We start from the raw sequence: 18419 nt of genomic DNA, 5'->3' as shown, positions 1-18419 counted from the left end.
GTATGCCAAAAAATATGATTTACAACAAACAACATTTAATAACATTTACATTTAAATTTCTACTATTATGCGGTACGTGTTTCTTAAATATATGAATTTTTCATTTATATTTTTAACTTTGCTAATATTTCACTAATTCGCTTCTAGATATTTAGTTTGTAATAAATAGTACAAACCTTTTTATGTGAAAAAGAATTGAATAGTTAAATATTGAATAAAAGTTAATTTTGTAATATTTAATATAAAATTTATTTGTAGAAACGAATTAGGGTTGGTATTTCGAATAGCATCTACCTATTTCAGGGTTAAAATTGGTATTAGTGCAAGTAGACGTTCTCCAGATCACGAAAATATATATGTATTGTTGCCACTGACTTATAGTTTTTGAGATATTTGTATTGAAAACTTAAAAAAAAATTCACCACTTTTAACTATAGGGTGGGTCATCTAACGTTTTAAATTAGAATTATCTATATTTCGACATTGGAAACGTCAAATACCATTCGAAAAGTGACAGATATTAAGTAAAATATCTAAAATTTACAAAATGGGTCGCTATTCACTAGAAAAAAAGCCGTCTACAGTTCGCAGATTGGGCAGAAGATCGTTTGACCGAGGATGGTCAATTTTACCGAAAAATCATCTTTTCGGAAGAGGCTCATTTCCCCCTCAATGGTTACGTTAACAAGCAGAATTGTCGCATTTGGGGCACAGAAAACCCACGTAATCGTCGAGAACCCAATGCACCCAGCACGAATCACTGTATATTGCGGATTTTGTTCTGGTGGAATCATCGGCCCATTTTTCTTCTAAAATGAAGAAGGAACCGCCGTAACCATCAATGGTGAGCGATATCACGAACCGAACCGAATTTTTCTTCAAGCAAATTGAAGAGGAAGACTTGGGCAACATTTGGTTCCAGCAGGACGGCGCTACGTGCCATACAGCAAACGCTACACTCAATCTTTTACGCCCTATCTTTAAATTTAAAATTGTATATGGCCCATCCGTTAGTATTTTTTACATTTTAATAGCCTTTTGCTCTTATCTTATGTACTTTTCATTAATGACATAATATTGTTTCTGCATATTAATTTTTTTATTTTCATATATGTACATATATTGCAAATAAAACTTTAATTTAATTATACCCGAGACAGATGTGTAGTAAGAATACCATATATGGTACAAATACTATACATACATATGTGTGTCACCAAATACTAGCCAAATACCATATGAGCAATGTAGTATTTTGCTGGTAACAATACTATGATGTTTCATTGTGGTATTTGTATAAACATAGCTAAAAACAGGTAACAAACTTTGCTAAAAGCTTTTACACAAAAGCTCTTCGAAATATTCTGTCAAAATTATTCCAACCATCTTCCGCATGGTTCTTCATTTTAGCAGTTTTGCGAACTGTAATTTTAGGCTGCTTTTTATAAATTACGAAATCTTTTCCTTTTTTGATAAGATTCGAATTTGGCTCAACTAAAACATCTTTGCGCTTTTTCGGCAACTGTGTTGGTTTGTTCAAAACGTGTATTTCCTCTTTCCTCTCATACGCTTCAGCATCATCTTCCAAAATGTGGTCCATTTCTTTAGCTTCGTCCTCATCTTCAATCGATTTATCCTGGACTCTACTTTCCCACATTTCTTCAAATTGTGAACCTGCCGGAAGAGATAAGTGCCACGGTACCAATTCAGTTGATTTTTCTTTTTTATCTTTTTCTATTATTTCTGTTGTTTTTTCCTCAACACTTTTTTTATTTATTAATTAACTGCTTGTTGTTCTCCAAAGAAATCGTTGGAGGTATTTGATTTGGTCACCTAGTTGACCTTGCTGTGCCTTGACTCACAGCCGCTGAACATCTCTTGGATAGCAATTAGATCACTGCGTTTAGTCTCTGCTAAAACAAAGGTATGACAACCAAAGAATTCCGTTCACAACACAATGGGATAGAATAATGGATCAACCAAATATAAATAGTGACAATGCTGAAAGCGTGAGACAACTATTAGACACAACAAATGATGTCTTAACGCTATACAGTCACTGGGAATAAGCATTGAACAAGCTGATCCATTTATTGCGCGTGTAATTGTCCGGAAGTTAGACAAAGAAGGACTGAAATTATATGAGCAACCAGTTAAAAAGACGAGAGAAATTCAACAATTATCGGACATCAGAGATTTTTTGGATCAACACTTTCAAACATTGAAAGCAGTGGCTGATAAGGAACATCTTAGTAAAAATCGTAAACAACATATGTTCAAGGTCAATAATACCTTGAATAATACAAGGCAGCCAATCAAGCAGATGTGTTCCTACTGTAAAATTATAGGTCACACTTTACTCCAATGCAGAAGATTCAAAAGCATAACCATTGATGACAGGCGTAAATATGTAAGGGATAACAAAATCTGCTACAGGTGCCTAAATCATAATTGGGCAGAAATTTGAAACAGCAACTTCAAGTGTACGAAATATTTTCGAAATCATCATGACACCTTACATGTTGAATCCGAAGAAAGCAAAAAAGTTATGCCCACAACAAATAGCTCAAAAGCAGTTATACTAGCTACAGCTCAAATAAGAGCAAAGACAGCAAGTGGAGAATATATATTGCTACGCGCACTTATAGATCAAGGATCACAAATAACCACAATATCCAAAGAAGCAGCACGGATATTAAAACTGCCGATAATGAAAACAAAAACAAAACTATATGGTTTAAGTGACGCTGTAGTTGGTGAATCAAAAGCTACAATTCAGGTTGAAATTAAACCAAGATTTGTAAGTAACTACAAAGAAAAGGTAAATGCCGTAGTTTTACCAGTTCTAACCAGCGCACAACCGGATATCTCATTTAATTACAACTTTAAAATATGAGAAAATTATACTCTTGCTGATCCGTTATTCAACAAATCAGACAGAATTGATAAGGTAATTGGAGGAGATATATTCAGCAGTATAATTGAAAGCGGAATTAAAAAGGATCACGGTGTTCTTTGCCAAGCGACGAAATTCGGCTGGATATTATATGGCATAATTAAAGAAAAAGTTACTGGCAAAATAACGACAGCGGTAACTAATTTGGAACGATTTTTGGAAATCGAAGACATATCAACTGATGATGATGTACAGGAAGATGACACCAACTTAAAGCAGTACGAAGAAACTACCAAAAGAGATGCAGATGGCAGATTTATTGTGGAAATTCCATTCAAAAAAGATAAGGAATTACGAGAATCGCGTAAGAAAGCAGTAGCGCGTCTAATATCAATGGAAAACAAATTCAAGAGCAATATTAAACTCAAAGAAGAATACAGCAAATTCATCAAAGAATCTATAGACGTTGGTCATATGAGAAAAGTTTATGACAAACAAAAAGGTAAATATTATTTACCTCATCAAGCTGTTATTCGAGAAAATAATATAACAACAAAACTTCGAGTGGTATTTGATGCATCAGCAAAAACATCCAATGGTAGAAGTCTTAATGATATCATGTTCTGAACCAAAATTACAAAGAGACATATTCGATATCATACTTAAATGCAGGCTTTGGGAAATTGTCATCACCGCTGATGTTGAAAATATGTTCAGGCAAATTAAAATAGCCAAAAAGAATCAGGAATATCACAGGATTGTATGGTGTGAAAATAATATGCAAAAAATAGATGAATACGAGCTAACAACTGTAACATACGGGACCACATCAGCACCATATCTAGCAGTGCGTACATTAATTGGAATCGCTAATAAGTGTCTAATTGAAAAGTTACAAAAAATAATTAAAGAGGACTTCTACTTGGATGATCTTATGACCGGTGGAAATTCAGTAGAAGAATGTGAATATATACAACGAAACATCAGCAAACATCTTCAGAAATTTGGATTTCATCTCAGGAAGTGGTTATCAAATCAAAACAGCATTACTAATAACATATCTAATACTGGAGACAATGAAGTCATACAAATAAAGGAAAATGAAGCTGTAAAAACACTTGGACTGCATTGGGATCCACAGGAAAATCAATTTCAATTTAAAATTAATGTGAAAAATTCAAAAATTATTACAAAAATAAGTGTTCTTTCTCAGCTTGCACAAATATTTGACCCACTAGGATTGCTTTCTCCCATAATTATAATTGCAAACTTATACATTCAAAAACTTTGGACATTGCAATCTAGCTGGGATAGTCAACTATCAGAAAATCTGCAGAAGGAATGGATACAATTCATAAAGAAATTGTATTTAATAGAAAACATTCGGATTCCGCGATGGATAGGAACTTGTATGGACTCTCAAATTCAAATGCATGAATTTTGCGATGCTTCAGAAGGAGCTTATGCCGCAGTTTTATACATAAAAAAGGGTAACAATGTTAAACTTTTAACAGCAAAAACAAAAGTAAACCCACTAAAAAATCGAAAAACAATTCAGAAATTAGAACTCTGCGCAGCCCACTTGTTAGCTAAATTGATCAGTAAAGTGATGAAAACAATTAGCATATGCAAAGCAATCTATGCATGGAGTGATTCACCTATAACTCTCAGCTGGATTGAAAATCAAAAAAAATAAAGACAAATTTATAAGAAATCGAATTGAAGACATCAAAATGCTTACTTCTAAAGTGAAGTGGGAACATGTAAGCTCTAAGGAAAACCCAGCAGACGTTGCATCAAGAGGTATTTCTGTGGAGAAAATATAAATCTAGACATTTGGTGGTATGGACCAAAATGGCTGAAATTATCTGAAAGTCAATGGCCAGAAGTCAAAACAAACGACTCAGAAAGAATATAGTTAACATCAAAGGATCAGAACGAATTTATGGATAATTTAATTAGCAGATACTCTAGTTGATTGAAACTACAAAGGGTTATGGCATATACGAGGTATGTTCAAAAAGTATCGCGAATCGTAACTGACAGTTTTCTTCGACTGCAGGGGCGTGGTGCATCATGAGTTCTTGCCACAGGGAAGAACGGTCAATAAGGAATATTACCTGCAAGTTATGCGCAATTTGCGCGAAGCAATCCGCCAGAAACGCCCGGATTTGTGGAAGAACAAAAATTGGCTTTTGCACCACGATGACGCCCCTGCTCACACACATCGTTGCTTCTACGCGACTTTTTGGCCAAAAACAACACACTAATGATGCCGCAGCCACCGTATTCCCCAGATCTGGCCCCCTGTGACTTTTTCTTGTTCCCTAGATAAAAAAAAAATGATTTTTTGAAGTGCTTCGAAGATTGAAAAAACCGTTGGCACAAGTGTATAATACCTCATAGGGATTACTTTGAAGGGGACAAAATAGATATTCATGAATAAATAAATAATTTTTGAAAAAAAACACAAAATTCGCGATACTTTTGGAACACACCTCGTATGGTTGTCAAAAGTCTTGCGGTATTTTTATTGAATCCATTCGTGTGGCACCCATACATCGAGCTTCTTAGTGACTCCAAGCTTCTTCAAATGGTTTATAACGGTTTGATGACTACTATGCCGGTCTCTTTCTACCGATTCAGCGATTTTATCGCAATTTTCGACGACAGGCCTTCCGGAGCGTGGCGCATCTTCGACCACCTCTACACCAGAACGAAAACGTTGAAACCATCGTTGTGCGGTGGAAATGGAAACTGTATCGGGTCCATAAACTCCACAAATTTTATTGGCGGCTTGAGATGCATTTTTGCCTTTATCGTAATAGTACTGTAAAATATGCCGTATTTTCTCTTTATTTTGCTCCATGTTTGCGACGCTATAACTCACGAACGACTTAAAAGAAACGACAATCAATCAAACAAGTGTTAGCGCGTGAAATGAGCTTTCCAAAAAGGTATAGCATGACCCGATGCGACAAATAAAACTAGAACTACGCGCATTAGCGAAAATACCGCAAGACTTTTTTGACATCGTAATATATTACGATTTGGGAAAAAACAAAGAACTGTAACTTATCTGCAGAGGAACTCCAATCAGCTAGAAACGTAATCATTCGACAAACTCAGAAACAGTTATTTAAAGATGAAATAAATAAGTTAATGAGTGAGAAACACATAGCAATACGAGTCAAATCGTCAACCTCAATCCATATTTAGATAAAAATGGTATTATGAGAGTTGGACGACGACTAACAAACGCAGAATTGCCGTATTGCAAAAACATCCTATAATTCTTTCCGAATCCTATTTGAGTTCGTTGATAATTAAAGATGCTCACTATTCCACTCTTCATGGTGGAAACAGATTAACAGAAGCAATAATGAGACAATACTGGATCATAGGGTTGAAAAATGCAATCAAAAGTTGTATACGAAAATGTTGCAAATGCATAAGATACAACCAGGTCACAGCAAAACAAATGATGGGCGATTTACCCGAATTCAGAGTGTCACCATCAAGTCCTTTTACCTACGCCGGAGTCTGACCGTTTCAGATGAGATGTTCTAAAGGCCGTGGGCAAAAATCATTCAAAGGATATGTAGCAGTTTTTGTATGTCTTTCAACAAAAGCAATGCATCTAGAAGCTGTAAGCAATTTATCAACTGAAGCTTTTCTAGCAGCGTTAAGACGATTTTTTGCCAGAGGAGGAAAGAGTCTTCACATGTACTCCGATAATGGAACAAATTTTTTTGGAGAGAGCAGATGTATTGATAAGGAGTTCAAACATGCAGTAAAAAATAACAATGAAGTATCATCGATTTTAGCGAATGAACAAATATCTTGGTATTTTTCTCCCCCGGCAGGACCACATTTTGGAGGAATGTGGGAAGCAGGAGTAAAGGGAATGAAGTACCATTTAAAAAGAGCAGTTGAAGACACAAAACTAACATTTGAAGAAATGTCAACAGTTTTAACACAAATAGAAGCTTCGTTGAATTCACGTCCATTATATGCCATAAACGATGATAATGGAATAGATGCGTTAACACCAGGACACTTTTTAATAGGAAAACCTATATAGTCAATCCCCTCTTCGGGTACGGATCTAAACATTTCCTCGTTAAACAAATGGAAATTAATGCAAAAAATTCACCGAGATTTTTGGAATCCGTGGAAAGATGAGTATTTGCATACACTGCAACAAAGGAACAAATGGAAAATTGCAGCCCATAATATAAAAGGAGATATTGTCATTGTAAAAGATGAAAATACACAGCCTACTAAGTGGCCTCTTGGAAAAGTTATAGAAACGCATCCAGAAAATGATGGACGTGTTCGAGTTGTAACGTTAAAGCTTTCGAACAACACATTGAAAAGACCAATACACAAATTATGTCCACTTATAAAACAAGCAGACAATAATAAAGAAAGGAATGACGTAAGAACTTCGGCAATCACAACCATACCTATAAAGAAGCAACCTATAAGTATGTTTGCGCTCTTGATCTTAGCGTTCCTTTACATGCCAACAAGTACTCTTGGTATGAACATACACATTCCTCAAGAAAGAAGTGCAACAGTGAGCAAACTTCCTGGAAATACTACAATTTACCTGGACTCACTAGGAAAAATGGATGTAATCACATCTACCTGGAATTTGCTTATATTATGATCTTAATGCATATTTCGAACAGTATAATATGTTGCCAAATTGCATTCAAAGAATAAAAAATCATTGCCAGCTATTATCCCAGTTTGAAGAGGCATGTAATGCCATATCATTATCACTAGGCAAACGTTACGAAGATTTATGTCACAATCATAATTTGATTGTATACAAAAGAGGCAAAAAAGAGCTCCATTAGAATGGGTCGGTTCAATTTACAACATGCTGTTAGGGTTAATGGATACAGATGATCAAGCAGTAATAGAGAGTAATTTTAAAACGTTACTTCCTAATCAACATCAGATCAAGAACAGACTAAAATTTCAAATCTCTTTAATAAACTCTACAGCCAACATTATAAATAAAAATTTGAATGCAGTCAATTCGCAGTTCTTTAAAATCCAAACACAAATAAACAAATATCAATCCGAAATTATAAAAGACATAAATCGTGATAAAATGGCGATTCAATTTCAAATGTTAGTTACTCAAATTACCATATTATTGAGTGAATGTGAAAAAATACAAAATGCAGTAATAGAATTCCAACACAATTACAAACAGAACTGATGTTAATAAAAGACAAACTACCAGCAATGTTGTTAATACCTGGACAAGAAACCAACGCACAACTAAGAGATGTATACTATTTGATGAAAACACGAGGATTAATTGTGGACGATAAATTAGACATAAAGGCAGAACTACCTTTAATTCAAAGTGAATCATCGGAAATATACAAATTAATAGTAATTCCACATGAATACGAGTATAATGGAAGAATACTAAAAGCAAAACTAAGAAACGAATTTTTAGTTTACAACTTTGGACTTAACTCATATTTTTGGATGTCACAAGCAGAATTAAATAAGTGTACAAATGCAAAGGAAAATCTCCATGGCAACATGCTTTAGATCAAACATGCGAACTTTCAGCGTTGTTAAAAAGCCACCCCACCAACTGTAAATACATATGAGGAAGTGACTAAATCAATATTTTGGTCAGAACTCTCTGAAGAAAACACTTGGATCTTTAAAGTGTTCAAAAATTCTACGATCCATCTAGACTGTCAAAAAGGCAAAACGCAGATATTGGATATTCCGGCACAAGGAATTCTTTCAATCAAAGCTGGCTGTACTGCAAGATATGAAAGTATCACCTTAATCGGCATGCAAATATTTAAAATGCAGAGCGACATCAATCCGACGTTGGACCTGATCGTGACAACTATAAAGGAAATAGCGGAGGACTATATGACTACTCTTCAAATAAGTAGAATAGACGACAACGAAGCATGCATTGACAAGATCCGCAATAACGAATTAAAATTAAGTGAGTTAAATTTAAGAAACAATAGCGGACATGTATCTTTAGTTTTAGTAGTAATTGTAATATTATGCCTTTTAATACTATATTTCCGTTATAAATGTAAAGCGAATCATGCTGACAGAATCATTGTCAATATTCCCAACCGATAGAATATTCTTCTTCTTCTTTACTGGCGTAGACACCGCTTACGCGATTATAGCCGAGTCAACAACAGCGCGCCAGTCGTTTCTTCTCTTCGCTACGTGGCGCCAATTGGATATTCCAAGCGAGGCCAGGTCCTTCTCCACTTGGTCTTTCCACCGGAGTGGAGGTCTTCCTCTGCTTCCCGCGGCGGATACTGCGTCGAATACTTTCAGAGCTGGAGTGTTTTCATCCATCCGGACAGCATGACCTAGCCAGCGTAGCCGCTGTCTTTTAATTCGCTGAACTATGTCAATGTCGTCGTATATCTCGTACAGCTCATCGTTCCATCGAATGCGATATTCGCCGTGGCCAACGCGCAAAGGACCATAAATCTTTCGCAGAACTTTTCTCTCGAAAACTCGCAACGTCGACTCATCGGTTGTTGTCATCGTCCAAGCCTCTGCACCATATAGCAGGACGGAAATTATGAGCGACTTATTGAGTTTGGTTTTTGTTCGTCGAGAGAGGACTTTACTTTTCAATTGCCTACTCAGTCCGAAGTAGCACCTGTTGGCAAAAGTAATCCTGCGTTGGATTTCCAGGCTGAATAGATAGAATATTAATAACATAAAAAATACAGTCCACTAATTTAAGTAATCATTTCTTTCCCTCGGCAATATGTTCAAATAGCATTGAACATGCATACTTATCAGCAAAGCCGAAATACAATTAAAAATAAATACCTATTTTCAAACATACATACATGTATGTATGTATGTACATAAACAACCCCATGCAATTAAATGCAATGTGCATCTAATAATAATAAAAATGCATGGGACACAAATCATAAATTTACAGAAGAGATAACATTAAACACACACACACATGTAATGTATTGTACAGTTGAAAACAACCCCCTCAGACTTTGGGCCGTCCTTGTGAATCGGACAGATATAGGATGATTTCCATATAGTTGGGAAGACACCATTTTGTAGTGAGTAACTGAATAAGTGTGTGATATGCTCGCTGAGGCTGTCTGCACAGTTTTTAAGAAAAGTATTTGGTAAGCCGTCCGCACCAGCACCTTTCTTCAAGTTCAGTGTCGACAATATTTTATGGACATCATTGATATTAACCCCAAATTCATCCATGGTGACAGCCGAAGCTGGTTCTACTTCAGTTGACGGTGAACACTGGTGAGAATTTTGGTTGTACACGCTATGGAAAAAGGATGCACATATTGCTAATATCGATACCTGAGTCTGCCGTCAGATTATCCCAGGACATGGTGGACGGGATGTCACCATTACCTCTTTTTTATGTTTGACAAATTTCCAGAACACATTAGCGTCATCCTGTACTTGTTGTTCAATTTTATTTATGTAATTCTTGTAGCATTGTTTATTGAGAATTTTACATTCTCTCCTGAGTTCGCTAAACTTTCTATAATTCTTTTTGCAATTGCATTTCATGTAGGTACAGGGTAGGCCATTTAAAGTTGACCCATTTGAAAACAATGTTTTTTGTTCATTTCAAAAATAATTTATTTTGGTCCAAGGGGATTTGTTTCAGCTAATATTTAAAAATTAGATCGCGTAAATGGGCACCTTTAGCTTTGACAGCTAAATGCACTCTTTTTTCGACATTTTCCATGACTTTGGCCAATGTTTCGGATGATATGGCGGCTGTTTCACGTCGAATGTTGGCTTTCAGTTGAGCTAAGGTCTTTGGCTTATTAGCGTATACCTTGGATTTCAAATAACCCCACAAATAAAAGTCTGGTGGCGTCAAATCTGGTGATCTCGGTGGCCAGTCAACATCACCATTTTTCGATATCAATCGCCCGGGGAAAAATGGTCGCAATAAATTGATTGTTGGTCGAGCTGTATGGCATGTAGCCCCGTCCTGTTGAAACCAGAAGTTATCCATGTCATTTTCGCGAATAATGGGTATCACAAAATCCGTTATCATGGCTCGATAACGCTCACCATTGACTGTTGTCGTGGCTCCATCATCGTCTTCGAAAAAATACGGTCCGATGATCATATTCGCGCAAACACCGCACCAAACTGTTACTTTTTGGTCGTAAAGAGGCTGTTCTTCAATTAATTAAGGATTTTCGGTGGCATAAAATCGGCAATTTTGCTTGTTTACGCCTCCATTCAACGAGAAATGTGCCTCGTCTGACATGATGAGTTTTCGCCAAAAGTCAAGTTCGTTTTCAGCCATTTCGATGGCCCATTTGCCAAAATTAAGGCGTCGCGGATAATCAGCTGGGTTTAGTTTTTGTGCCATTTGAATTTTATATGGAAACATCTTCAAATCGTTATGAATTATGCGTCGGAGAGTGGTGCGAGAGATGTCTAATTCCTGAGAGCGGCGATAACTCGATGTCGATGGAGTCTCCTCAATACTGGCTCGTACAGCTTCGATATTTTCATCAGAACGTCTTGTGCGTTGTCTGGATGCATGACTGGCATTACTGAGATTACCGGTGTTCACAAATTTTGCGTATAAAGACTTAATTGTGTTCTTAACTGGAGCACTTTTCACTTTATTTTTTTTGCGAAACGCACGTTGAGTTAACACAATTGAAAAGTTATTTTGAATATAAAGCTGAACAATTTCAGCGCGTTCTTTTGGAGTGTACTGTTCCATGGTATAAATTGTCTTCGAATGACGCTTCTAACGCGGTATGACATTAGCCGATTTGTCAGCGCTGTTAAAAGTTACAGCGTTGCCAGATGGGTCAACTTTAAATGGCCTACCCTGTAGTATGGGGTTCCTTCTTAAGTATCATTTTGTGTTTTAATTCGCTTGAAAACCAGTACGGAAAGTTGTTATTTTGTGAACGGACAGGAACATAGGTAGACATACCTCTTTGAATAATGTCATAGAAGACTAAAACTTTGCTGTCTAGGGTAGAGGATAAATACAGGCTCGACCAATCAACGTTTAGATAAAATGCATTAAGGCTCTCATAGTCAGCACTTTTGAAATCACGGAAAGGTAAAGTTACTGGTTTGAGGCTGAGCTGGAGTTCAATCGTGATACCAAGGGCTGGATGGTATCGATCCATTGTGGTAATTGCCTGCGTGTGATCAACATGTATATGCTGATCACTGAAACAAAGATGAAGTAAATTATGATTATCGGCGGCATTCTAACAGCGAGAGGCCTTCATAGAGTAAATTTTCACAGTCTATATGAGGCGAGCTACTTGGAAGGTTGAAATCCCCCGTGATGAGGAAGTTGGTATCTTTGTGCTTTACTTTTAAGTACTGGAGTGTATCGAGAAACGCCTGGTAAGAGACTACTGATGCTCTCGGAGGAATGTTGACACATCCAATAATGATATCTGATCTATTGCACTTGATTTTTACGTAGATGTGTTCAATACTATCATCAATGACTGGAATACATTCAGCGTTCACAAACTTCTTTATCGCGATGAAAACTCCCCCACCTCGTTCACTATCACTTGTGATATTGTTTCTAACCTTCCTGTAAATATTGAATAAGTCATCTATAACTTCCCCATCATGGATAGCTGGGTGAAGCCATGACTCAGTGATGCAGAAGGCATCAATACTGCTAATCGCTGCTGCTGCTGTGAGAAAACTGCCCGGATTGGTAAGCAGTCCCCTCACATTCTGATAGTGGATGTGCAAGATTGTTTGAATTTCCCTTATCGTTGAACGAGCGAAAATTATTATTGACTAATTTCGGTTAAAGGTTAAGGCTAAAGGTTTCGGTGGTCTAGACTTTAATATAGCACGAGCAACAGATGGGGAAGTTGTTTCAACTAGCAGCGGGCGGTTACGCCAAGAGTTGGGCCACCCAGTCGTCGGAGTTTCAATTCATCCAAACTGACAGGCAAATCGATTGGCAAGATGGACTGGACGGTAGCTCTGTCTTCTTCGAGACGGTCTTTGCCATCTGCTCTCCTTGACTCTTGAACATTCAACATACCGACGTTCGATACCCGTTTTTTGCGTTCGGAAAACTCTGCTATAATTTCTTCAGTTGGAGCTGATGCACCAGTGAAAGTTTCGAGCTTGTTTTCTACTGAGTTTAGTCTGTTATCAAGACTAGAACATTTGTTGGCTAAGCCTTTATGTTCCTTGGATAAATTTGTGACCTTTCTTCTGATGTCATTAACATTCTTTTCGATGGCTGTCTTGAAACTGTTGAATTTACTCTCAATAGATGTTGTGAGCTTTGAACACTGGTAATCAAGCAGACGTTTGATTTCAAGCATGGTGATGTTACCATCGTCATCACTTTCAGAGTCAAGATCATCCTGAGTGACGATACTAACCTCCAAATGGCATGTTTCACATTTCCATTGATAACCTTGATGTGTTATTTTATTTGCTAGCTCGGTGAATTCCGCTCTATTAAGTTCGCACATTTGGAATGAGTCCATGTACGGCAATTTGCGCACATGACATTTGCTGAATTAGCGACCATTTTACAAACGGCACAAGTAAGCTGCGGCTGATCGATTTTTTTATGAGCACTGCACTAAACAATAATTAACTACTAAAGAGCAATTTTTATTAATTTTATTCAATATTTAACTTTTGTTCAATTATTTTTGCTTACTTAATAACAAACGGGTTGCCAGATTTGTTTAACCTAATAATTTAATAAAAGGATCATAAGATTATTAGCAATACAACAAAGGTAAAACAGGGTAAACATTAGTCCATTCGCGTCCCACTTCTTTCTGCATTGGCGGTCTTCGGCCGCGGTTCAAAAAAAAAATAACCCTGGTCGATCCAACACAGGGGTGTCAGGTTTTTTTTGAGTAAAACTACTTTTTGCGTTGGCGGTATTTTTTTGAGTAAAACTCCTTTTTGGCGTTGGCGGCCTGCCCGATCAAAAATCATGATGTATCAAGAAAAGGGGCAATGATTTATGTATTAGGGGTATAATCTTATTTTTTATTCATTTTTATTCGTTTGATAAATGTGTAATTATGGCAACATTTATTATATGCCAACACGGAATACTTTTGTTATTGTGCATGGACTGAAAATTGTGTAAAATATAAAATGCTTATTTTAAGCAAATAACTAAATAATTACTGAAAAATAAATATGTAGAAACAATGTAATGAAGTATAAGTGCATAAAACGTGCATAATATAAATAAGTAATTACTTGAAATCGAGAAATTGCAAGATAAAATTTGCAAAATTTTCAACTTTAAATGCAAATATCTCGAAACTATAAGTTCGCGGCGGCAACAATTACATACTTTCTTAATCTGGATCAGCAGCTCTATCCAACCATACCACTTTTAACCCTGAAATCGTGGGATGGTATACTAAAGCCGACCCAACTATTGTCTTCCAAATTATTATTTTCAAATTTCTGCTTATATTCACTCTGACCGGAATTGCCATCAAAGCCACATATTCTTACTGATAATAGATAATTAGAGGGCTCATTCTGTTCATTAATTACATTTGTGAGGCAATATGGTGCAATAATTTTTTTATCTCAACTTCAACATCAGATTCTGAGACCTTTACTTGCTCAGGAAAACTGTTTTTCCTTTAAAATGTTATCATAGCAGGGTAAAAAGTTAATATCAAGTTTTTTGTTAACGAAGCTTCTAATTAGTAGATACTGAAGCTTTATTAAATTTGCTTCGGTGATAAGTGATATTTCTTCACACATTTTCTAAACACCAAATACATGATATGATATGATGTGCCTAAATAAAAGTACGTATAAAACAAACATTTGATAAAAGTAAGAAAATTATAAAATTAAAACCAAAACTCAATATGTATATATATGTATGATGAAAAAGATATATAAAAAACAATAAAATATGCACGAATATACATACATGTAAATACAAAAAATTATAAAAAATAACACACAAAAAATCGCATGTCTGGTAGAATAACATGAATAACAAAGAAAGTTGCAGCTGAAATCAATAGCGTAGACTGTAAAAACATTAACTGATATAAACAAACTTGATTCATTTGAGGGCGAGACAGGGATCACCACTTTTTATATACCTGAAATCGATGTATAAAGAAAAACATAGCACTCAAAAGGGCTGTTATAAAACAATTGTTTTAAAACAATGGAACTATTTTATTATTATATAATAACTACTTGTAACATATACCTTAATTCTCAATACCCATTTCCATTTAAGGGGATTAAGCACGATTTTATATTGCAATTAAATTTATTATAAGAGATAATTTTTAAGCTATTTTCACTGCACAGTCCGCGTGTTTCTATTGTCCCACTTCTCGCGCTTTTCGTAGCCCCTACGAATTGGATACACCAACAATGTATTTGCCGTTAGTTTTATTGGTGTTTTAAGAAATAGCTTCGATACAAACAGTGGTAAATTTCAAACTTTTATTTTTTTACTTTTGGCCTATGAAATCGACCAGTGTGTGTTAGTGTGAAACTTTAAACGCGTTTTTCTCAAAACTGGGTTGTTTGAACTGGTGACAACTGTAACTCGAAAACCGCTCAGTAGATTTTAATGACATTTATACAGCTTTTAGAATACATAATAAACTTGGGCCTGATCGAAGGATTTTTTATGTTTAAAAAACTTCGATTTTTTTAGACCAATTAACTGTTTTTTTCCAAAAATTTAGAAAATTTTTCCTGAGGCCCCCATTTTGTTAATTAAAAGAGGAAAAAAACAAATCCTTCGATCAGGCCCGAGTTTATCTATTTATAACTAATTTTTTTTTGTCCGATTGAGTTTAGATGAATCTTCAAGGACTTATGGTTGTCACCGCAAGTACCTTTTTGGCACGATTCCGATTACTTTTCCGTATAAATGGGGTATGTACGGATAGAGGGGCTTCTCCAGAGGAGGAATATCCAAAAATTATGTAAAAATAGCTAATATTTTTAAAAATATTCACGTTTAAAAATTCAAAAACCAAAAGTGAAGTATTTTTTAGCATTTCACAGCGTTTTCTTTGTTCGTACTTTCGAGTGATTCTTTTTTTCTTTATTAACTATAAAAAAACTATAAAGATTTTTATAGCTAAAATTGAATATGTTAACACTTTTCTATATACATACATATATGAGTAATTTTATGCCAGACCTTTTGCAATTGTAAATTGCCTGTCAAGGTACCCCCTCCAATAGTTAGCAGGTATGAAAAAAATGTTATAGGTACCCATAGATGTATTGAATGACCCAATTTATTACTTAAGAACGAACAACTCTGTCCACAATATGAAAACTTGATCTACAGATGTCGCCTTTTACTTTGGCATCGTTTTGTTTAATGCACGTTTACGCCAATTTAAGGTTTGAATATTGGATACTGCGATGGTAGCGCCATCCTTCGGTCAAACATTTAAAATTAGCAATTAATTACAAATCAAAAATTAATTTAAAAAAACATTTTCCAGTGGACCAAATTGTAAATCTAAACCATTCTCGAATCTCCTTGAACATACACACAAAATTTCATCAAAATCGGTCCATCCGTTTACGAACAGTTCAAATGCAAACACACGGTCAGAAGATTTATATACATATATAAAGATAAAATCATCAGTGAATACCCGGGGTGATTGAAGTACTTTCGCGTAGTAAACCTTTCTGCGTTGGTCAGAAGATTTATATATGTATATAAAGATAAAATCATCAGTGAATACCCGGGGTGATTGAAGTACTTTCGCGTAGTAAACCTTTCTGCGTTGGCGGCCTTCGGCCGCGCTCTAAAAAAATAACCCTGGCCGTGCGAATACCCGGGGTGACTGAAGTTCTTTCCCATAGTATTCCTTTCTGCGTTGGCGGCCTTCGGCCGCGCTCTAACAAAATAACCCTGGCCTAGCGAATACCCGGGGTGACTGAAGTACTTTCGCGTAGTACTCCATTCTGTGTTGGCAGCCTTCAGCCGCGCTCTAAAAAAATAACCCTCATCGATCAAACACTGGGGTATTGATAGTTCCTTTGTGTCGAACTACTTTCTGCTTCAAAAAAAATAACCCTCATCGATCGAACACCTATATTAATCAAAAGGAGAGAAATACTGAAAAACTTTGCATTATATATTCAGGACACAAAGTATGGCAACACTGCTATTTGTCATAAATGTAAACACACAAATCGCTTGAAACTTTGAATGTGCAAAATTGTTTTAAAGTATATTTATTTTCTTAAAAAATATACAATTAGTATAAATTTTTGATATATACGAATGTCTAGAGTGTAATTAAATATATATTAATTAAAAAATGTGTGAAAAGTGGGTTAAACATAGTGAAATAACGAGCATTGTTTTAAGGGGGTATTCTAGTCTAGAAATTTGAAAAAATCGAAACAATGTTTTTTTCATATTTCAATAGTTTTGATATTCAAAAATATCTCCCTAAAAGGATTTTTCAAAACTCAAATTATTTTCAAAATTATAGCCATTTTAGTGAGCGAATATCGTAAATCGGTTGAGCGAATATCGTAAAACGCAAAATTTTAATCGCGTTTTTCTCGAAACTACTATTTTCAACACTTCTGACATGATTTCTCAAGTTCTAATGAACCGATTAACTTGAAATTTGGTTGGTATTCTTTATATATCTCTCTATGGTTGGAACTAGGATTATTAAAAAATTTTGATTTTTACTATTTTTAAAAAATTTTGATCTTTGCCAAAAAAACGGGAAAAAAATTAAAACAGTCGCCATTTACTGAAATTTTTTTTTTATTTATCCTAGTTCAGACGATAGCGGCATTTGTACTGATTAAATTTTTTTTTTTCTTTTTTTTCCGATCACCCAAAGTGTTGGAATCGTGTCAGGAAGGGCGAACCCTTATTTTCAACCCCCGCCACGCCACCACGCCGCAATTAATCAAATTATCACAATTTTTTTTTTTTTTTGTATTATTAAAATATCAATAAATATCTGATAAAAAATTGGATAGTAAAAATGTTCTTAGTTTTTTTTTATTGGACTTTAAAAAATGTCGTTAAATAGCATTTCTAGACTAGAATACCCCCTTAACAATGCGGCGGCGCCGCAAGAATCGTAATATTGCCTAAAAACCATTTGTACCATTTTCTTTATATATGTGAAACAGAAAAATTTTTAAATTTTTTTTAAAAGACAATATGTGGCAACACTGGTATTTGTCATGACATGTAAAGAAAAACAAAACAAAACTTTGAAGTGAAATATCTCGAAAACTATGTGTCTGAGGACGGTATATGTGTATATATTTTTTAATCGTGAGGATCTCCTCTATCCATCAGTGCCATCAAATCGCGGCGCCGCAGGAATCGTAATCGTGCCCCTCTGACTACCCCTAACCCCTTAAATATCATAAGTCAGCGGCAAATTTATACACTAGGCAGAAAAAGTCTGCGTACATGCTTATATCTTAT

The 18419-nt window shown here is 35.5% G+C and overlaps 1 protein-coding gene across 2 annotated transcripts in view; it reads right to left on the bottom strand.

Annotated features, from left to right (window-relative positions):
* The window catches only part of LOC105221893 (protein lin-7 homolog C), a 43041-nt gene that overhangs the window by 21221 nt on the left and 3401 nt on the right, over nucleotides 1-18419 (bottom strand). The gene's annotated exons all lie outside the window — the stretch shown is intronic.

Source organism: Bactrocera dorsalis, chromosome 2, assembly GCF_023373825.1.
Source record: "Bactrocera dorsalis isolate Fly_Bdor chromosome 2, ASM2337382v1, whole genome shotgun sequence".
Lineage (NCBI taxonomy): Eukaryota > Metazoa > Arthropoda > Insecta > Diptera > Tephritidae > Bactrocera > Bactrocera dorsalis.
Note: the sequence above shows the minus strand (reverse complement) of the source record. Positions and strands in the feature narration are given on the sequence as shown.